Source organism: Mesoplodon bidens (genome assembly GCF_964165515.1).
Source record: "Mesoplodon bidens genome assembly, chromosome: 3".
Lineage (NCBI taxonomy): Eukaryota > Metazoa > Chordata > Mammalia > Artiodactyla > Ziphiidae > Mesoplodon > Mesoplodon bidens.
Window position 1 is genome coordinate 112,021,806 of NC_138178.1, and position 23,844 is coordinate 112,045,649.

General features: G+C 40.0%; 1 long non-coding RNA gene across 1 annotated transcript in view; it reads left to right on the forward strand.

Annotated features, from left to right (window-relative positions):
• LOC308613582 overlaps positions 1-23,844 on the forward strand; it is a 71,559-nt gene that overhangs the window by 7,055 nt on the left and 40,660 nt on the right. The window contains exons 2-3 of the long non-coding RNA XR_014015273.1: positions 8,036-8,165; positions 13,936-14,233. This is a non-coding gene — a long non-coding RNA (uncharacterized lncRNA). The remainder of the gene's footprint in view (positions 1-8,035; positions 8,166-13,935; positions 14,234-23,844) is intronic.

A 23,844-nucleotide genomic window follows, 5' to 3' on the forward strand; every position in this document is an offset into this window, starting at 1 on the left:
CAACATATTCAAACTAAAAGGCCTTATTGTGACTGGACCCAAAGGTCAACAATAGTGATTAGTCTAAAATCCATTTAACATTGAGAAGAACCAATCAAAAATATTTCTTCAACTGTTTCCCAGCCCATACTGTCCATAGGGAGTTTCTACTTTAATTGAGGACACTAAACTATCACAAAGTAAATATTAAAATGAATAAGAGCCGAGCTCTAAGTACATTAGTAGTTTTAGGGAAATAGGTTGGAGAAAGAAGGTCTGGAATCAGGTTTGAAGAATAGGGGATTAAATAGGAGGAAATACTATGAGCAAAGAAATAGGTGTAAGTGGGCGGAATATAGTGTCTCCTGGGGAGCTGTGGGAAAACTAGCCTACTTAGAGATGTAGTTTCATATTTGGATGTCATGGGTAATAGGATAATAGGATGGGAAAAACTGATCAGATTACAGAGAGCCTTGAATGACATGAAGTGCAGTTCGACCTTGACACAACAAGCAGTCATAAGATTTTAAAAATATATTTTTATCTATAATACATGCCTTCCAGACAAAATTGTAAAGGTATAAAAAGACATTCCATGAAAAATAATTCTCCCTTTTAATAGAGCCTAACAAACTGATTTCAAAATTTACGTGAAGAGTAAAGATCCAAAAATAGCTAAGAAACTCCTGAAGAAGAAGAAGAAGAAGCAGGAAGACGAGGAGGCCAACTTGTCCTACCAGATATCAAGACACTATAAACTGACAGTAATTAAGATAGTGTTAATAAAAGATAGAAAATTGACAAATAGGGCTTCCTTGGTGGCACAGTGGTTAAGAGTCTGCCTGCCGATGCAGGGGCACGGGTTCGTGCCCCGGTCTGGGAAGATCCCACGTGCCGCGGAGCGGCTGGGCCCGTGAGCCATGGCTGCTGAGCCTGCGCATCTGGAGCCTGTGCTCCGCAATGGGAGAGGCCACAGCAGTGAGAGGCCCGCGTACCGCAAGAAAAAAAAAAAAAAGAAAATTGACAAATAGAGAACCTAGAAGCAGTGTGTGCATATTTGAATATTTGATTTACGACAGAATGGGTATTGCAGATCATTGGGGAAACAGTGCTGGGACAGAAAAAAATGGATCCCTACCTTATGCTGTATAAAAATCAATTTTAAAAGTAAAAATTTTAAATTTTGCAGAAAATATAGGACTTTGTGACCTTAGGAGTGTAGAATCTCTTAAACAAGATACAAAAGGTACTAATCATAAAAGAAAAGATTGATAAATTTGGCATTACATTAAAATTAAGAATGTCTCTTTGGTAAAGGACGTCATATAGAAATTAAAGAGATAACTGTAAACTGAGAGAATATATTGCAGTGCCTATAACTAGTTATTCCTAAGAATTCAAGAATTCCTACAAATCAGTAAGAAAATTTTAAAAGGATAGCTTAATTGAAAACTAGGCAATAGAAACAAAACAGGCATTTCACAGAAGAGAAAACATGAATGGCCAGTAAACATAAGAGAAGCTGCTCAGTCCCAGTAGTAATGAGGAAAATGCAAATCAAAACCAATGAGAGGCCACTTACACTCACTGGATTGTAAAATTTAAGAAGTCTTATAAACCAGGTATTAGAAGGGACATATCCTAGACGTTGGTGGTAAAATGGTAAACAACCACTTTGAAGAACACTTTGTTATAATATTACAGTCACATAACCTACTACTCTGTTCTTGGTATTTCCTAGAGGATTTCTTGCACATGTGCACCAGAAGACATATAAGCATGTTCATAGCAGCACTGTTTGGAGTAGCAAAAATCTGCAAATAACCCAAATGTCTGGCAATAGAAGAATGGATAAATTCATTGTAGTGTAGTCACACAGTAGAATATTCTGCAGCAATGATAATGAATGAACTACAGCTACTTTTTAAAAATGGATGAATCTTAGAAACATAATGTGCAAAAATGGCAAGTTACAGAAGACTATTTACAGTATGGAGATCCTATTTCAGCAACACCTTTGCAAAGACATCTTATAAAGCTCAAAAACAAGCAAAACCAACTAATTTCTGATTTAGCCATATAAACATATATGATAAAATTTTCTTAGAAACTCATAGGAATGATAAACATTAAAATCAGGGAAGAGTTACTTTTAGGGTGAGAGGGGAGTGAGGCATCATGAAAGGAACACAAAGGTAAATACAGTGTTGGTAAACTAATTTTTGTTTTTTTTTTAACTTGGGAGGATGGGTGGAGTCACTGATATTGTTTTGTTTCTTGTACATATTCACTTGTACATATTCTTTTGTGTGTATGATGTAACCTTAAAAATATCATTTGTAGGAAAAAGTGTATTTCCTCCTTCTACTTAATCAACCACCCATTTCCCTTCTACAGAGCCTTGTTAAGTAAATTGTGGAACATCCCTATAGCGGAGTATCATGCAGCTTTTGAAAGAGAATAAAGCACCTCCCTATGTTCTAAAATGGAATGATCCCTGGGTTATGTTGTTAAAAGAAAAAGTGTACGTGGAAAGCTACAACCTGCGTTAAAACATACATGCATACGTGTTTGTGCATGCGTGTGTCAGCTATCTCAGTCAGGTAACGAAGAAACTGGCTCTCATAAGTTCTTGACTCTGGAAGTGACTTATGGAAGCTATGTTTTTAAAAGGTTGATCCAGCCACATGTAGGAAATGAGGGCCGTGGTGATGGGCTGGGGGTACGAGGGAGAGGAATTCAGTAACAAAATCTGGGAAAATAGGGAGACCAGCTGGAAAACCATCACAGGAAGAGCTCCCTAAGGGAACCAGGACTGGAGAAGGGTGATGGAAGAGCACGAGGAAGTGAAATGTGTATTTTGGCACCGTAAATGATTTAGCAGTTCATTCTGCTTAGTTGCTGTTGCCAAAACCCAACAGTCTAAAAAGTCATGTGAAACTACATTTTTAATCTATTGAATGCAACTTATTTTATTATCCTATTTATGACCTGTTAAATTCAAGGTGTGGTCATGGAATGTCACAGCCCAAATGGATGGTCTTAAGAAGATTTTGTGGAATCACCTTTTACATTAAAGCCACAGAGGGAGAAATCTCAATAAAGTCTGAAGTTCTTCCTGATTTACTCTGTATAAACTATATTTTGATCTTTCATCCTGAGAAGGACTTAATTGATAAGTCTATGGTGGGATTATACAAATGTTTGCCTACTAATGTGCCCTTTGTAGCAATGGCAAAAATACCCTCCTAACTGGATATTCTAAGAAAAAGTACTTTTAAGGCAGAAAGCATTATATTACTCTCTTGATACCTATAATTAAATTTGATGAAAATGTTATAAACTTTTTCTTCTACCCAATCACATTATATGAATTTTTGCATATGTATCATATGCACCCACAGTTATGAATTGATTTTTCTCAAATTGCACCATCCATGATTGGCATGCCCATATTTTTACTAATTTTTAGTGGAACCTGCTGGCAATCTAAAATAAAATTGTCCTATCCACTTTTTCTTCTTCCCCTCTTCTTATGCTTCTTTTCTTCTGCACTTCTTGCCATCATTACTCTTCTTACACTTGCTGTTTTAGCCAAAATGAAGCCAGGAGCTAGTTGTGTGTAGACATATTGATTGTAGTGTTGTGTGTGTGACTCTCTGCTGTCCTGTTTTCCTGAACCTCAGATGGAGTCATCACTCTCACCAGTACAAATCAATTACTTCTTGTTGAAGTACCTGAGTCTTTGAACATCTGTTGTCCTTTACATCATTGATGGGACTCAGAAGAGATTCACTTGAAGTTTTTTTTCTCTCACACCACAGGGATTTTCTAAAACTTGTGTTATTTTCTGTGGCCCAGAGATTGTTTCATTTTCCTGCAAGAGGAAGAAAAAAAGGGATCTAAGTGCTTCCTGTGATTGCATAAAGTTTATTTTAGGAACAAGAATCTGTGCTCTTTTTTTTCTATTACGCCCAATTTTCCTTGCTGAAGAATTTATAGGGAATGTTGAGTGATGTTTGCTCCCTTTTTGCACCAAGGAAATGCTTCTTTTACTGATTAGAAAGTTTTAAGATAAATATCCTATGACCCTCTAGTTAAAATGTTTTGTGGAGGGAAAAAACATTGTTCTAAGTCTATCTCTTTACTCTTTAATTAGCGTTCAGACTACTGCTTGAAACAGTTAACATTATTTAGTTTCCCTCTGCACTAACCAATTTTTATAAATAGTATGCATAAAATCACCAATAAACAAAAATATCAAAACTTTTTATTAGTTTATGCCTTTTTATGGTGAGGAGAGAGTTTTTACTATCTTGAATTCGTGAGTAATTGTTTTCTGTTGAACCGGGAGGATTTCTTATCCTTTCTAGGGAGGAATTTTCATATAAACAAGCTTTTCGTATTTATCTAAAGCTTCCAATTAACTACATTTTACAATGAATATAAAAAATGAAGATTCATAATAACCACCTCCTGTTAGTAAAGAATAGGACACAGGAGCTATTTAGTCAAGTTGCCTTTTTATAAAATGACATATTGAAAGGATGGGAAAATATGCCATCTAAGTGTTTAGGCTGGGACCTGTATAATCCACTTTTATTTCTGAATGATGGCTTTATTGCCATGCTTTTGGGAATGCTTTAGTGTCCTGAGCCTTTAGAAACAAGTGTGTATGTGACTTGCCTGTACATTTTCTGAGACCATATTTTCCAAATGCAGAATAGCTGCTGCCACTTCAGTTTTGGTTTCACTTCACAACTCTGTTCATAAAACTCCTTGTTGCAAGCTAATTTTCCTTTACAATTCATAGCAACCCTAACATGCTACTATTTTAAACAATAAATGAAGGAGATATCAGTTCCCATGTAAATAAGAACGTTAGTCACCATCTCCAAAACTGGTTTGAGGAAGAAGGAGAGGGTAGATTTCCTGATGATGTGAGAGACCTAACTGGGAATCATTCCTTTTGGTAGTCCATTTATCTGCGCAGGAAAGTAGCTTACCAACATGAATTTCTTTCTCTTTATTTTTTCATATATTGGTAAACCTAAGGTACCCATTTCCTTGGGTAGAAGAAATAGGTTTGGAAAGTTCAATAAATTTGCCTAGGTAAGATTGTTAAAGAAAAATAAACCCAAAGAAACTCAGGAATCATGATAAGCTTTTATTAGCTGGAACAGTCCATAGTATTAAGTGGATATCAACTGATGGAGGTAAGATTCTACTCACATTGCCCTACATTACCCATCAGAATTTCTTTGCTTTACTGTCTGGAATACTAGATATGAATTTGAAGGGAAATTGTAATTGAAACAACTATACCAGATAAATTAGAATAACCATGACATTCTTGTTGAATTAAATATTAGTCAAGGTATAATTTTGACTCATTTCTTTTATTCATTTACTATTACCCTCCTCTGAAAGATTTATTTTAGAGCTTTAAGGAAATATTTGCTTTCTCCCAACTCCATTGCTCTTTTTAAAGAATAAAGATTGGGGGAAGCCCTCGAGAGAGGTAGGCATCTGGGAGGAATAAGGAGTTTGCCTCTTGATTCCCCACTGTGGAGGGTAGTGGGGAGGAAGTGTGGAGTGCTTGAATTGATTAAGTGTGCTAGGCCATCTGGTCATCAGGAAAAGGCTATGTTTTCAATTTCACAGTGAATGAGGAGTTTATTAAAGAAGGAGAGCATTTAGTTTAAGAGAGCAAGGAATCATATTTTGTGTCTGCCACTAAGAGCTTCAGCTTGCTTAATGTAAAAAGAAGGGTCACCCGTGGACAACTCTGCTCATCAGTGTGACTCTGTAATGATGCTGTTGTCGGTATTACTAGGGAGAACTTGAAGACAATGGTTTGGGAAGATGAGCAAACGTGCAAAGGTGGCCACTTGGAATAGAGTTATTCCAGTCCCCTAAGGTCTCTCCCCACCATCATACAGTCTTTATGGAGGGAAGAAAATGAGCCAAAGGGGTGAATTTTTCTCAGACCAAAGAAAGAAATCAGAGCTCCTGGTTCCTTAAAGTTTACTGCCAGAGTCTCTGATCCAGGTATCAGTTGGAAAGCCAAGAATCAAGTGTAATTGATTAACATCATCCACTCTTCTATTTATTAAACTACTTTATGCTTTAAAAGTTAAAACCAGGCTCATGTTTTATTTACCACTTTTTGGATGAAGTACTAAGTTCAAGAGAGGCTGTAAGGGGGGAAATCAAGAATAGGAAAAGAAATCAGGCAGAAAGCATGTCTCTGCACTAAACATTGAGATTTGAAATCTGGCAATGGGCAAGGGCCTGCAGATAATGAAGAGCTTAGAGGTGAGTCCATCTGTTGCCACCTGTTATCATCTTTGCAAGTAATTAATACAGTTCTCTGATGCTACCTGAATTATCAATAAATCTTGAAAGCTCAAATCCTGGGATGTGATTTGGATTGATCAGCCTGAAAGTTTCTTTGTTTTGTTTTTTTTTTTTTGCGGTACGTGGGCCTCTCACTGTTGTGGCCTCTCCCGTTGCGGAGCACAGGCTCCGGATGTGCAGGCTCAGCGGCCATGGCTCACGGGCCCAGCTGCTCTGCGGCATGTGGGATCTTCCCAGACTGGGGCACGAACCCTTGTTCTCTGCATCGGCAGGTGGACTCTCAACCACTGCGCCACCAGGGAAGCCCCAGCCTGAAAGTTTTTAAAGGATTTGTGGAACTTGCAGTTCCACAGAAAAGTGCAGTTTGTTTCATTCAAGGTACAGCTAATTACTGAGTATAGGAAGAAATTTTCCTGACCTTTTAAGAGACTGTTGCCCAGATGATCTTGAGTTTATTAGGCGTGCTTGTCAAGGTGAGAATTCTTTTTGATTTCATTTGAAGCTGCCAGTATGAATGGGGTGAGGGGAGGGCGAGGAGTGGATTGCCCTTCCAAGAAGGGCAAGAAGAATGGAATGTGCAAAGGCTTGAAGACTGAGAGTTTAGTCTTCCACACCACAGATGAGAAAGTCAGGGTGGCTGAGGCTGGGCTGGCCTGGGGCTGAGCAGAGGTGAGCCAGCAAGGGGCGAAGGGCCAGGTCATGAAGGGCTTCCTGCCATTCCCTAGAGGTGATAAGGAGCCATTGGAATGTGAGCAGGCAGCCCTCCCTGTCTGCTGGCACCCCGGCTCGCAGTCTTCTCTCTCCATTCTCCCACACTCATTGAGTGCACTGCCTCAGCGTGCATGTGGGCAGACAGCCCACAGACGCACCTGCACCTCATTCTCTGCCTCCACTCTCCTGACTTTGTTCTCATTCAGATCTGCTCTGCATCTGAACTCTGAAACTCCCCTCACTGTGAATTTAGTAATTTACCATTCTTCCTCTTCCCACATTCTGTTACCTTTACTGAACTTGGCTCACATGATGATGGAGGCTGGCAAGTCCAAAATCTGTAGGGTGGGCTGGTAGGCTGGAAACCCATGGAAAACTCTGATGTTGCAGTTCAAGTCCAAAGGCTGTGTATTGGCAGAATTCCTTCTTGCTTGGGGGAGGTCAGTCTTTTGTTCTATTAAGGCCTTCAACTGATTGGCTAAGGCCCACCCACATTATGTAGGACAATCTGCTTTACTTAAAGTTTACTGATTTAAATGTTAATCTCATCTGAAAACACCCTCACAGAAATATTTGACCAAATAAACGGGCACCGTGGCTCAGCCAAGTTGAAACAGAAATAACCCTCACACCTTCTTTTCTTCTCCAATCTAGACCTACACAGTAAATGTTCATTTGCTTCTCCCTCACTCCCTTATCTTGTATAACCACTGTACCCTACTTTGTTCATGGCAAAGCTTTTATCACTTCTGCAGTTGGCTCCCTCTCCTCCTGAAACTGCTCAGCAGCACTATAGGAAACCACACACTCAAGTGTAAGGCTGCTACAATAAATGTGTGGTTTCCAGCTTCAACGGGGTCCCCGGGGTTGCTGGGTGCTGCTTGTGTGTCCCTGGTCAACCCCCTTTCCATTCCCACAGAGGCTATTTCAGACATCTACAGTTCTGGGGAATCTCTTACCTATCCCAGTCTCTCTTCCTCTGCAGATGAGCTTACCTGTTACAACCCAGTGGAATCGTGGATTTTGAGCATGAACCACCTCACCTTGCTGCTCTGCTCCGTGTCTGAACCATCTGAACGGTCTTGGCTTGCCCAGTAACAGAATACTGGGAGCAGGTAAAGATCCCAACAGGCATTCACACTTTGTTCTCAGAATTCATCCAGAGCAACTCTGCCTCTTCTCACTTTTGACTTTCCTGGTGCTTTGACTCCCTGCCCCACATCTCCATTCTCTAACTCTCGTTTTCCAGCTTGTCTCTTTAACCAGTGGCTTAGTTTGAACTCAACGTGCTGGCTTTGACCTTCACACTTCTCACGGTCACGTGTTCTGGTGGCTGCTGTATTCAGGGAGGAAGGAGGTGGCAGTGGCTGGAGAGGCCTGCATTCAATTCCTATACCTGGGGCTCCGCTAGACAGCACAGTAACCAGAACTGCAGAGTCTCTCAGGACTTTGGTGGCGCCACATGGAACATGACATCCTGTAGTTCTCACTACTAGTCTCTCAGCAGCCAGCCAATACTTGCAGCAATTGTCAGTCTCCAAGGGGACTTCCTGACAGCTTCTGGTGTACCAGTGTACCAAGAAGCCATTGAAAAAAAGTATGTCAGTACAGAGGGTCTCTGTGGAGGGGGACATGCAGTTTGGATCTCCTCCAGACACACATGCTCCACCCATATAGGCCCGAAATAGTTAGCTCACTACCTAGGACTCTTTGAAGGACAGAGAGCATTACCACCTCCTCCTGACTTCCCCGGCCTCCTCACGGTGGTCCATTCCATCTTTCAACTTGCCTCACCTGCTAAATGTCCACTTTCAACTACTATATCTGACCCAAAAACTCAGGGTGATAAATCAAATAGGATTTAGAAATGGTAGGACATGGTGTCTAGATGTGGTCGGGCAGATGGCACCAGTCATGGAAAGAAGGCAGTAGGAAGAGGAACAGGGTATTTTAGGAGGAGGATGATAACTGGTTTTGGCCATGTTAAGTCTCAGGTGCCTTTGGAGCATGTGTAACCATTGTAACATCTTGAGGGGTTTTTATTAGGCCTTGATCATACAGCCTGACTTAATCCCTTCCCTCGAGGCTACATGAGTTCACATTTCATCTTATAGGTTGATAAAGCGAAAGGAACAGTACTGATCACCTAATCCCAGTCATTTAAATGAGGGGATTTATTATGTGTAACTGAAAAGACCCTGTTACAGCAGGAATTACATACACACATCAGAGATAGGTCCCAGCTTGTGGCAGTGACAGCCGTCTCTCAGATTTTGTCCTGTAATCTCTCGTCATCTTTGCCCAGCAGTTGGTGGTCTGAGGTTCATCCCTAATGAAGAGACTCAGGTGCTAGTGAGCCAATAGTGAAGTATTGGAATACACCTCTGTAGTTACTGACTACCCATTTTATTCTTTGGGTCAAATGCATAGCTTCTGCAGAACTATTAAGTAAGGTTTCTCAAAAAGACCTCTGCATGTATAGTCATCAGTTAATCTAAGCACGTAATAAAATTGCTCCTTCAAATGCTAGCCAGCAAGCGGAGAATGTAGTGAGGACAGCTCCTAACTGCACTGCTAGCATCTGGGAGGATCAGAATTGTCATCTGCTATTTGCAACATTGGTTGGCATCAGAAACAGGCATGGAAGAAAACATTTGCTGATACAATCTCCTGAGTCTATCTCTAGATGGAGAAGCCGGCTCATTTCCCGTATAAAGGCCCACTCTTAAAAGGCCATTTCAGTGGTTGAGAGTCCGCCTGCCGATGCAGGGGACACGGGTTCGTGCCCTGGTCCGGGAAGATCCCACATGCCGTGGAGTGGTTGGGCCCATCAGCCATGGCCGCTGAGCCTGAGCATCCGGAGCCTGTGCTCCGCAACGGGAGAGGCCACAACAGTGAGAGGCCCGCGTACCGAAGAAAAAAAAAAAAGGCCATTTCATGAATTCATGATGGCAAATGTGTGTGTGTGGGGGTGTGGGTGTGTGTGTGCGGGTGTGTGTATGTGGGTGAGAAGACCTTGCAGACCTCTTTACCATCAGAATGATAGTGTCAGGAAGTCAGCTCTGTGTCCAGCCTGGAGCTCAGAAAGGAGACTGGGCTTCAGATAGAGCTTTGGGAGTCATTACACACAGGTGGAGGTTGGAGCATTTTTTTCTTTCTTAGGTACCGTTTGTATTCTTCAGCTCCCAAATTCCTTAAGTTCAATATTAGAAATTTATATTCTCCCTAACTGTGCAAAGATTCAGCAGACATATGACTCTTTAAGGAGTATTGAGTTTTTCTTCCATTATCACAGTTGTGAACAACCACTGCTGTAGGGTATAAGTGACCTTTTTAAGTGGAAAAATAAAGGGAGGGAACATTGTCAACTTTTAAAACAGGAATCTTTTTAAACTATTTTTATTAATTTCAGAAAGATTAGAGAGGTTTCTAAATGTCTCACAAGAAGGAATCCTTGAAAAGTTTGCAGTCACCAAAAAGAGTCAATAGAATGCAGAGAAAAATGGACAAGTTAATTGTCCTACTTTTTAAATACTAAAGTAAATCTAAAGGCGCACCCAAGTACAGAATTACAGAGAACTAAATGAATGACTGAATGGATGAATGTATGAGTCGGTAAGTTCTCCTTGAGAGTAAATTAAGCTCTTTGGGATGTCTCTTATCTTTCTCAACCTACTTACAAATGAATGGATGTTGCTTCTTTAGTGCCCGAGGGTCTTCCATTACTTCTAATCCCAAAGTAAAAAATGATAGGTCCAATATCCCTATTAATTCATTAGCTAATGCTGCATTATTTCATCAAGTGCCACCAAGGAACTGCTGTCAGTCACCCAGTTTTCTTTTTTCTTTTTCTCTAATGTATAGAGCTGCTCTAGATAATATATGCTTTTCATCAGATTATACTGATCTGCAAGAGAGGTAGTGTCCCTGGGCCAGGAGACCAAACTTTCAAGGTTGGTGGCAGTAGATCTTACAATGATGAAACCAAATATGTTTTGCTGAGAATATTGATAAAACCATTCATTTTTACTGAGGGCTCTTCACACTGATAGATGGTCAAATACAAGAAGCAAAATAAATATGGATGATCCTGGCATTACTGCTGCTGGCACTTTTTTATTACTTTAATATTTTTCTGTAGAGTCACCAGGTGTGTATGGGTGCCAAACTGCGTTTAATTTTCCTGTGCCTCCCAGAATTTCACTTGTTAGTTTTATGTACTAATTCTTAAAGGAAAAGATATTTTTCTATATGAAGGTGTGGTGCTTCAACTAGATAATGACTGCTGCTTTCTAAATACATTAGTTTAATGAGATAGGCAGATTAATTGAAATTTGGAATTATTGAAACCTTCTTAAACAAAATTTTTATAATTTCCTGCCTTAATAAATTATATTCAGTATAGTCTTTTTATTTTCCTTTATTAATCTGGATTTTTATCTTGCTTCAGGGTATAAAGGATCATTTATACTTCTATTAAAATATATATATATATATATATATATATATATATATATATATATGTATATACATACACAGAGGGAGAAAGTAATTTCCCTCTCTTTGTTTTCAGGGTCTAGCCCCAGAATTGCATTTAAAACAAGAGCTAAAATCCTTTTTTGTCCATTTGTTTTCTTCTGGTTGTCTCTTTAATCCAAGGGCTAACTGAGTACTGCCCCAAATTCAGTTTCAGTGGGAATTTAGTTATTTAAAAGGTTTTAAAATCACTGTTGATCCTTTTTTCAAATTTCAGTTGGAAGTCGTACATTTTAATAAGATATGCTTACATTGCTGACTAAGCCAAGCAAATGATTGTCCCCTGAGTTCTAGAAAGCAAGTATTTTAAAGCAAAATCCTAAGTTAGATTACCTTAGATTTGCATTTATCTGCTGGTGGAATGCTATAATCATCTTCAGTCTTTCTCCTAACTCTTCATTCATTGTTCAGGCAATGAATATTTATCGAGTGTCTACAGCCTGTCAGACAGCATGTGAGATGCTGGGGAACACATAGATGACAATCCACAATCTTGCTTTCAGTGTACTTACAAAGCTAGTGGGACTTCAGGCAGGGATTCTCTCTTCAGCATCACTGGCTGATAGAATCAAGGCTAGATTTCAAGTTGATTGTTCTCGGTCAATAAAACAAAATTTTAGCAGCCTTCCTGAAAATTTCAGCAGCCTTCCTGAAAATTTCAAATTCTCTGGCTGCAAAAGTTTACAGGAGGCTTCAACAGACGATGGAATGAGATCAATGGTTTTCAAACTCTAGCTTGCCTGGAATCACTGGAGGGTTTGTTAAAACACACATTGCTGGGCCCTACCCCAGAGGTTCTGATTCAGTAGGTCTGGAGTTGGAGGGAGGGGGGTGGTTTGCGTTTCTAAGAAGTCCCCAAGTGATGCAGATGATGCTGGTTTGGGGGCTACACTTTGAGAACCACTGGTCTAAAGTATTTTCTTCCTTAATAGGCTATCCTTCTGGTGATGACCTTGACGTTAATAGTAATAAAGATAGAATAGCTCACACTTAGTGAGTTCTTGTGTGTGTCAGGTATTTTGCCCTTTACAGCCATCATTACATTCATTTCTCACACAACTTAATGAAATAGTTGTGATCACTACCCTCATTCTATAGATGAGGAAACAAACATTTGGAAAGGTTAATTAATTTGCCCCATGTCACAGAGCTAGTAAGTGACCAAGGCCAGGATTTGAACTTAAATCTTTCTGACACACGTCTGTGTTCCAGCCGCCATGCTCTTCTGCCTTCCTGTGATGGCCACCACACCTGGGCAGTGACAGTGCAGTCATAATCTCCTTGGGAGACACCAAAGAGACATCTGTCAGATCTGTCTCCACGTGTGCCTGCACCTAGGGGACTCTGAGCAGACGGCTCTGTGAGCTGTCATGGGAAAGAGATAGCAAAACTTCCTTTAGTCATTTATTCTAGTGGCTAATAAGCTTTTTTGCAATGGGAAATTTTCTTTTTAATTGGATGAAATGTTTCCATTTTACAGATTTTAAAAGTCTTTAAATCACCAAGAATTAGATAACCGTAGCACAGTAGTACACTCAATTGAATTGACCGCAGCTCTAGATGAAACAGCATTTGACAGTGAGGGCTAGAACAAGGTTCGCTTTTTCCAGAAAGTCATGCACCCCCTTTCCAATCCTCATGCACTTACAACCTATTTCAAAAGGTGTCTGTGAAATTAGTTTGAGCTTTCCTAACCTGTCTGAGTTAAAGTACTTTTTGCATATCTGCTGACTTAAAAATAATTATCCAGTATTATTAATTAATAGTTCTCTCGAGGAGGGTCCAGTGATATTTCCCACGCAGTAAGGAGAATCCAAGAATGTGCTGGTGGTTCATCAGCCTACTGGGAAGGACCACCTTGCTTCCTGCTTGCTTCCCCAACATTGTAGAGGAATTCCTCCCATCTCCTAACCTCACATCAGGCTCTTCTCCCACCCACAGAGGGTGGAGAGCCCTTTCAGGTGGGCTATTATTATAATAATATGATATTATTATTATAAAACAAAGATACAGAAAACAACATAAAACAATTGTATGACAGTTATTCTGAGGTGAACATTCTTGTCAAGTCAATAAATAGGACTTTGTCACCCACTGTGATGGTTAATTTTATGTGTCACCCTGACTGGGCTAAGGGATGTCCAGATAGCTGGTAAAACATGATGTATTTCTGAGTGTGTCTGTGAGGAGGGTGCCTCTGAAAGAAATTAGTATTTGAATCAATAGACTGATTGAAGAAGATTGCCCTTACCAATGCTCATTTTAAAAATCTGATGTGTCTTTAAGTCTTTTTCAACTTACAGATTGCCTTTCTATCCCTTTCTTTTCCTTCAAATTTATGTATTCCAGGCCATATGACCTTTAGAGTTTCCCCCAATCTGGCATCATCCAGTCCATTCAGAGCCTGAATAGAACAAAAAGGCAGAGGAAGGACAACTTTGCTCTCTGCTTAAGCTGAGACATCCATCTTCTCCTGCCCTCAGACGTTGGAGCTCCTGATTCTTAGGCTTTGGGACTCAGACTAGGACTTATACCATCAGTCCCCAGATTCTCAGGCCTTCAGACTCACGCTGGATTACACCACTGGCTTTTCTGTTCTCCAGCTTGCAGATGGCAGATCGTGGGACTTCTCGGCCTCCACAATCACGTGAGTCAATTCCTGTTATCAATCTATAGATAGATAGATAGATAGATAGATAGATAGATAGATAGATTTGTATGTATGTATCTATAAATATCTTGTTGGTTCTGTTTTCTGAAGAACCCTGACTAAAACACCCACCCAGAAGTCCCACCTTCCCCACAAAAGTAACCATATCCTGACTTTATTATAATCACTTCGCTGCATTTTTTAGTGTTCTCCTGCATATGTGCATCTTTAGCACTATAGTTTAGTCTTGCTTATTTAAAAAATTCAGTGTGTCTTTAAGTCTCTTTTAACTTATAGATTTCCTCTCTGTCCCTTTCTTTTCCTTAAAATCTGTGTGGAAGAATCCAGGCCATTTGATCTTTAGAGTTTCCCCAAATCTGGATTGTGCTGATTGCAGTCTCTTGGTGCAGTGCAACATGTTCCCATGTCCTCTGTATTTCCTGTAAATTGGCAACTGGATCCAGACCCTGGATCAGACTCACTTTGGCAAGATTTTAGGTGGTATTTGGTAAGATCATAGAAGGCACGTGATATCTGGTTGTCTCTCTTTTAACGATAGGAACAACTTTGATGCTTAATGTGTACATCCTTTAACTCATTAGATTTGCAAAATGATGCTATTTTAATTCTATCCTTTCTTTCCATTTATTAGTTGGAATACATTTATAAAGAGATTCTTCATTATTGATTAATCAATGGTATAGTTCATGTAGGGAAAGAAAGATAAATGTGTGTTTCTTTCCCTTCATTTACTAATTCTCATGAATTAGTCCCCTGTCATACCTCAAAGTTGACCAATTCATTTTTTAAGAGATCATTTAAGAACTTATGGATTTAAACATAATTATTTGCTTAAATACATTGCATTTATTATTACTGAAACTCAAATTATCACATCTATATCAAATCATCACATTATACCTGGAATTTACCATTTCTCTAATGAGCCCAAGGTTCTTTTAGTGAGGAATTACATTTTAAAACCATATCTAGTGCTAGGGATGCTCAGTCTTTGTGTCTAGGCCTTTTCAGTGAACACAGCTAGGAAAGGTATGTGTCTGTAGATACATATATACATCTATGCATATATTTTGCATCTACTTTCCCCCATTTTTTCATAGTTGCACTTTGTCTACAGTGTTTCTTAACCCTCACATAGTATTTGTTCCACAGGTAAAATATACTATATGTAATGTCCACCGTCAGTCCTTATATCAGTGCCGTGCTAGCCATCTTGGTTGTCCGAAGCTCATTCTCAGGAAAGGGTCTTAGGAATAGTATTCCCTGAGTCCTTGCATGTTGCTAAGTTTGTCTGTGCCCTTTATATTTGAAAATGAGTTTTGCTGGATATTAAATCCTTGATTCATACTTTCTTTCTTTGACTATCTTACTCTACTTCCTTCTGGGAAAAAGCATTGCTGTGGGGAAAAAAAAAAAACTAATGCCAATTTCATTTTCTTTCCCTTATAATTCACGTATTATTTTTTCTAGGTGCCCAAACAATTTTCACTTCCTGTTCATTCCCTCCCCTTCCAGATACGGCCTCATATTGGGTTGATCATTTGGGGTTGATATTCTCAGGTACATAGTGGTTTTTTTTTTCCATATGTATTTCAAATATATATTTTTTTATTTTAGGAGATTTTTTTTTCTTGAGTTATAGTTTTTAGTATTTGTTCTTTGAATCTGGCTTCTCTTCTGCAGGGACTCTTACCTATACATTCAATACCCCTTGTATATCTTTAATATTTCTCATTTTCTGTTGAACTCTTCAGAGTTTCCCACAATCTGGCATCATCCAGATTCTTTTTGCTTTTTAAAATGTTTCTCCTTAGCACATTTTGTTTCTCTTAGGGCGTGATTGTGTATTTGCTCTTATATTCCTTCTAGTTTACTCTTCATTTCTGAAATGATTTTCTCTTTTGTTTCTAATTTGTGTGAGTTCTCTCACCTCATTTCTGAGTTTTTCTAACTTTGATTTTTTTTTCAAGTCTTCTATCATCTTCTTAATGTCTTTGAACTCATTGTAAAGTATTAGGTTACAATTTTGTTCTATCAATATATTGTGGACATGTCTTTCTGGCTTGCTTGCTTTGCCTGTGGGATGCTATTGAGTTCATTATTTTCTTTTTCCTTATGATAATTTGTATGGTATCTACCTTGATATTTTTCTATAGCTCATTTTTAGTGAAATTAGTTTTTCTCAACTTTAGAATGAGGCGGGGGCTCAGCAAAGTGTTTCTTACTTCATAGAGCCCCTCTTTTGTTGATTTTGTGCAGTGTTCAAGTATGTAGCAGCTTGTTCTCTCAGCTTTCTTGGCTCTGTTTCCCTCCCCTACTTTGGTCTGAACTTTCTCTTTCCTTTGTCTCTGTTGTCCCTATTCTGCTCAATTTTGATTGCCCTCCCAGCAGCTCCTCCCTAGTATGGGTCCCGTCTTAGAAGGGAGCCCTGATTTCACAGGGGCCCCTTCTGTCCTTCTTACTTCAGGCCCCTTGCACTCACTTGCTATTAGTGAAGGTAAAACCTCCCAGTTTTAGCTGCTGTTCTCAAATTCGTCCTCCATATTTTCCAGTGATACCTATAGACTATACTGTGGTTTTTCTGTTCTTGGGTCCATAAGTCAGAAGCCCCATTGCTTCCCTCTTCTTCCTCCTGCACAGATGGGCTACTATGCAGGTCTTACTAGTGTTGGTTTGTCTCCACCCATTTATATTTTGGGGTTCATGGGGATACTTTGTTATCTCATTTTGTTTTAAATGTTGTCCATGGTTGTTTGGTTTTGCTGTTTTCCAGAATCCTGCCCTACCAAGGAGCTCTTGATCAATTTTTCCCCAGTTTCCTTCTCCCTGGGAGCAGGGAGAATCATTTTAACCTTCCTGGTGAAGATATTTAGAAGTGCTTTTGATGGAGGACTCTCTATTCTCCTCAAGCCCTCTTTATTCTCCCTGGGCAGGTTTCAGCAGGATGGAGGGGAAAACAGGTATGCTTTATAGCTTCACAGTGTGACAGGATACTTGGAACATTTTTCCTGTCTTGCTCTCCATAGGACTGAACCAAAAGGTGACTGAGAGCAGAATGTTTCAGAGATGAAAGCTGTTTCTGTTCCAATTGAAGCTTTAGTGACTCATTCTTAAATAGGAGGAACTCATTTAAAATACAGCTTTTCGGGGGCTGATATTATGCTTCCAGGCAGAGCCAGGCACCACTAGGGGAAACCAGCACTGTGACCAGAGAAGCATTTTTAATGCTTGCATTCACATGGTGAAAATTGGAGAGGTCTACGATTTTAACCCTATTCTGAAGACCAGTTTTGTGAGTATAAAATCGCAGCAGCCCACCCAAGGTGGCTTTCCTCACTCTTGCTTCTGGAAGAAGGCAGTTGTATGACTATGTCAGCTCTACTTCCTCCCTGCCTGGCAGGCCCCATGCCCTCCCTGGGTCAGTGAAGGACCGTCGACTCTCCAGACTCTGCAGTTTTTCTGTGCAGGTGCTGGGCATCCTTGGAAGTCCAAGCGCTGTCCTGCTTGGGGCCATCGCTCACAGCTAGGGCTCCTTGTGAGTTTCAGACCAGGCAGAGGCCCCCTTTGATTGGCATTTCTTTTATAAGCTGGGAACCTGCAAACAATCAGCCCTTCTACCGCATGCCAGCATTCAGTGTTTGGCTGGAAAGTGTCTCTTGGTGACCTTTATTTGCATTGGCCTGCAGATAATAGTAAGTTTCCTTAGTGAGCAGGAGGTAGGAGGAGGTAAAGGGCATATGTGAAGCATAAGCATTTACTATGAGGACTTAAGTATAGGATGTGCAGCCCGCACTGGCAACCTCAGTTCCGCTGCCCTTTACGAAGGGGACAGTGACTGTATCATTAACCCCACCCTGGCCAAGCACCACCGCATGGGTCCTTACAAGTTGAAAGAATCTAGAGATCATACAGCCAGTGTCCTTCAAAGGTCCCTAAATCAGGAGGCCACACCTGGTAACCGTGGAAGAGAGAAAGCTTTGCTGTATAGGAGAGGTTGCCAACTGGCAGCCTGCAGATGAGTTTTGTTTGGGCTTCAGAGAATTAAAAAAAATTTTTTAATTAGTTGTCATCATTTAAATATCAGGAAACTTCATGTTTGTTTGTTTGATTTTTAAAGTCAATTGCTGACTTCTCTTAGAGAAACCAGAGATCTGGCTGCAATTGGCCGGAACTGAGTGGCAGCTGCCCTAACACGGGGGGCCTGGGAGCATCTTGTTGCCATAGTCCCCTCTCTCTCCTCCACCATCGTTTTTGCTCTTTCTTCTGGATTATTCTCATCAGAATACAAACCTAATGTTATCTCTCTGTTTAAAAAGCCTGTTCTTGACTCCACTTCTCCTGCTGCTGCTCCCTCCCATTTCTTTCCCCCTCTTTGCAGCACAAACTCCTCAAAAAAGTTGCTCACACTCATACTCTCCATCCCCTGCTCCCATTCCCTCTGCCAAGCTCTGCAGTCAAGCCCTGGGCCCTCAGTCTCCACCACAACGCAGCAAGGTCACCAATGACACCATGTCTCATGTTTCCTCCAAGTCAACCCATGAGCCTCCTGTGATGCTGGCCCTCGGTTCCTCTCTCCCTCCAGTGCTCACTCTGCTCACCTGCCCTCCAGGTTCTACAACCCTTGAGCTTTCCTTTCCCTACAGCTTCTTTGCTAGGACAGACTTAGGTCTCTGCCCACGGATCTCACCTCCCTCCACACCCCCCTCATGATTGCCTTCAGCGCCGTGGCTTTAAAAAGCATCTATGTGCTGAGTCCTAAGTGTGTGTCTCCAGCTCAGGCCTTGGCCTGAACTGCAGTCGTAGATGCCCTGCCTCCCTGGCCCCTTGTCTTGAGGTCTCATAGATGTCTCTTACTGGCACATCCACACTGAGCTCTGGTCTTTCTTCTTTGCCAGCTATCTTCCATGCATCTCTCCATGTTCACTCTTCACCTAACCCCCTTTCTCTCCTGCTCTCTGCCCTGTGAGAGTGACTTGTATGGCTATACCATTCTCTGGCTTCTAGTTGGGTTCTACCAAGGCAGTCACAGCAAGAGATCAGGGCAGAGAGTTGAGTGACATCAGGGTGTTTATTCCTCAGGGTCACACAGGGCTGGGTACACCCCTCTATCAAAAGCAAGTCAACACACTAATTCAAAAAGATATAGGCACCCCAGTGTTCACAGCGTTATTTACAATAGCCAAGATGTGGAAGCAACCTAAATGCCCATAGATAGATGAATAGATAAAGAAGATGTTTTATATATACATATACATATACACACACAATGGAATATTACTCAGCAGTAAAAAAAGAATGAAATCTCGCCATTTGTGACAGCATGAGTGGACCTGGAGAGTATTATGCTTAGTGAAGTAAGTCAGACAAAGACAAGTACTATATGTGTTCACTGTATGTGGCATCTAAAAAACAAAACAAATGAAAAAATATAACAAAACACAAACAGACTCACAGATAACTAGTGGTTACCAGAGGAGAAAGGGGTGGGGGTGGGAAAAACAGGTGAAGGGCCTTAAGAGGTGAAGACTACCCATTATAAAATAAGTACATCACAGGGATGTAATGTACAGCACGGGGAATATAGTTAACATTTTATAATAACTTGGTATGGTATGTAATCTATAAAAATATTGAATCACTCTTTATATATCTGAAACTAATATAATATTCTAAGACAATATTGTAAGTTAACATTACTTCAGTTTTTAAACTAAGTAAGTCAACACAGACATTTCCACATGATTCTGTCCTTTCTGGCTCTTGTAACTGACGCCTTCAGGCCTAGGGCCAGTCACCGCCCCACTGTTTACTAGGCATAGAGCATCATACTATCGCTGTGTTTTCCCTATACCCTGCCCACACCTTTGTAAACAGTCCCTCCATTAAGCCCTCCGTGAATTACTCTAATTTGAGTATGCCATCTGTTTCCTGCTGGGACCTTGATTGTACCTCCTATTGTTGCCCTTTTTATTTGAAGACGATGTTAATGAGAGTGACCATCCTTTGTGTGAAGACAGAAAGGCAGACGTGTGTCGATTATTTTATTTTATTATTTTTTTTAACATCTTTATTGGAGTATAATTATTTTACAGTGGTGCATTACTTTCTGCTTTATAACAAAGTGAATCAGCTATACATATACATATATCCCTATATCTCTTCCCTCTTGCATCTCCCTCCCACCCTCCCTATCCCAGCCCTCTACGTCGTCACAGAGTATTGAATTGATCTCCCTGTGCTATGCAGCTGCTTCCCACTAGCTATCTATTTTACATTTGGTGGTATATATATGTCCAAGCCACTCTCTCACTTCGTCCCAGCTTACCCTTTCCCCTCCCCATGTCCTCAAGTCCATTCTCTATGTCTGCGTCTTTATTCCTGTCCTGCCTCTAGGTTCTTCAGAACCTTTTTTGTTCTGTTTTGTTTAGATTCCATATATATGTGTTAGCATACAGTATTTGATTTTCTCTTTCTGACTTCCTTAACTCTTATGACAGACTTTAGATCCATCCACCTCACTACAAATAACTCAATTTCGTTTCTTTTTATGGCTGAGTAATATTCCATTGTATATATGTGCCACATCTTCTTTATCCATTCAACTGTTGATGTACACTTAGGTTGCTTCCATATCCTGGCTATTGTAAATAGAGCTGCAGTGAACATTGTGGTACATGACTTTTTTTGTGTGTGTGTGATACGCGGGCCTCTCACTGTTGTGGCCTCTCCCATTGCAGAGCACAGGCTCCGGGTGCGCAGGCTCAGCAACCATGGCTCACTGGCCCAGCCGCTCCGCGGCATGTGAGATCTTCCCAGACCTGGGCACGAACCCGTGTCCCCTGCATCGGCAGGCGGACGCTCAACCACTGCACCACCAGGGAAGCCTACTCTCTTTGAATTATGGTTTTCTCAGGGTATATGACCAGTAGTGGGATTGCTGGGTCGTATGGTAGTTCTATTATTAGTTTTTTGAGGAACCTCCGTACTGTTCTCCATAGTGGCTGTATCAATTTACATTCCCACCAACAGTGCAAGAGGGTTCCCTTTTCTCCACACCCTCTCCAGCACTTACTGTTTGTAAATTTTATGATGATGGCCATTCTGACTTGTGTGAGGTGATATCTCATTGTAGTTTTGATTTGCATTTCTCGAATGATTAGTGATGTTCAGCATCTTTTCATGTGTTTGTTGGCAATCTGTATATCTTCTTTGGAGAAATGTCTACTTAGGTCTTCTGACCATTTTTGAATTGGATTGCTTGTTTTTCTGATATTTATTGTTTGTTTTTTTGATATTGAGCTGCATGAGCTGCTTGTAAATTTTGGAAATTAATCCTTTGTCAGTTGCTTCATTTATAAATATTTTCTCCCATTCTGAGGGATGTCTTTTCGTCTTGTTTATGGTTTTGTTTGCTGTGCAAAAGCTTTTAAGTTTCATTAGGTCCTATTTGTTTATTTTTGTTTTTATTTCCATTTCTCTAGTAGGTGGGTCATAAAGGATCTTGCTGTGATTTATGTCGTAGAGTGTTCTGCCTATGTTCTCCTCTAAGAATTTTATACTGTCTGACCTTACATTTAGGTCTGTACTCCATTTTGAGTTTATTTTTGTGTATGGTGTTAGGGAGTGTTCTAATTTCATTCCTTTACATGTAGCTGTCCAGTTTTCCCAGCACCACTTATTGAAGAGGATGTCTTTTCTCCATTGTATATTCTTGCCTCCTTTATCAAAGATAAGGTGACCATATATGCATGCGTTTATCTCTGGGCTTTCTATCCTGTTCCATTGATCTATATTTCTGTTTTTGTGCCAGTACCATACTGTCCTGATTACTGTAGCTTTGTAGTATAATTTGAAGTCCAGGAGCCTAATTGCTCCAGTTCCATTTTTCTTTCTCAATATTGCTTTGGCTATTCGGGGTCTTTTGTGTTTCCATGCAAATTGTGAAAATTTTTGTTCTAGTACTGTGGAAAATGCCATTGGAAGTTTGATAGGGATTACACTGAATCTGTAGATTGCTTTGGTAGTATAGACATTTTCACGATGTTGATTCTTCCAATCCAAGAACATGGTATATCTCTCCATCTGTTTGTACCAACTTTATTTCATCAGTGTCTTACAGTTTTCTGCATACAGGTCTTTTGTCTCCTTAGGTAGGTTTATTCCTAGGTATTTTATTCTTTTTGTTGCAATGGTAAATGAGAGTGTTACCTTAATTTCTGTTTCAGATTCTTCATCATTAGTGTATAGGAATGCAAGAGTTTTCTGTGCATTAATTTTGTATTCTGCTACTTTACCAAATTCATTGATTAGCTCTCATAGTTTTCTGGTAGCATCTTTAGGATTCTCTATGTATAGTATCATGTCATCTGCAAAGTGTGACGGCGTTACTTCTTCTTTTCCGATTTGGATTCCTCTTATTTCTTTTTCTTCTCTGATTGCTGTAGCTAAAGCTTCCAAAACTATGTTGAATAATAGTGGTGAGAGTGGACAACCTTATCTTGTTCCTGATCTTAGTGGAAATGGTTTCAGTTTTTCACCACTGAGAATGATGTTGGCTGTGGGTTTGTCATATATGGCCTTTATTATGTTGAGGTAAGTTCCCTCTATGCCTACTTGCTGGAGAGATTTTATCATAAATGGGTGTTGAATTTTCTTAAAAGGTTTTTCTGCATCTATTGAGATGAGCATATAGTTTTTCTCCTCCAGTTTGTTAATATGGTGTATCACATTGATTAATTTGTGTATATTGAAGAATCCTTGCATTCCTGGGATAACCCCCACATGATCATGGTGTATGATCCTTTAAGTGTGCTGCTGGATCTGTTTGCTAGTATTTTATTGAGGATTTTTGCATCTATGTTCATCAGTGATATTGGCCTGTAGTTTTCTTTCTTTGTGACATTGTTGTCTGGTTTGGGTATCAGGATGATGGTGGCCTTGTAGAATGAGATTAGGAGTGTTCTTCCCTCTGCTATATTTTGGAAGAGTTTGAGAATGATGGATGTTAGCTTTTTTCTAAATGTTTCATAGAATTCGCCTGTGAAGCCATCTGGTCCTGGGCTTTTGTATGTTAGAAGATTTTTAATCACCATTTCTATTTCAGTGCTTGTCATTTGTCTGCTTATATTTTCTATTTCTTCCTGGTTCAGTGTTGGAAGGTTTTGCTTTTCTAAGAATTTGTCCATTTCTAACAGGTTGTCCATTTTATTGGCATAGAGTTGCTTGTAGTAATCTCTCATGATCTTTTGTATTTCTGCAGTTTCAGTTGTTACGTCTCCTTTTTCATTTCTAATTCTGTTGATTTGTGTCTTTTCCCTTATTTTCTTGATGAGTCTGGCTAATGGTTTATCAATTTTGTTTATCTTCTCAAAGAACCAGCTTTTATGTTTATTGATCTTTGCTGTTTTTTCCTTTATTTCTTTTTCATTTATTTCTGATCTGATATTTATGATTTCTTTCCTTCTGCTAACTTTGGGGGTTTTTTGTTCTTCTTTCTCTAATTGCTTTAGGTGTAAGGTTAGGTTGTTTATCTGAGATTTTTCTTGTTTCTTGAGGTAGGATTGTATTGCCATAAACTTCCCTCTTAT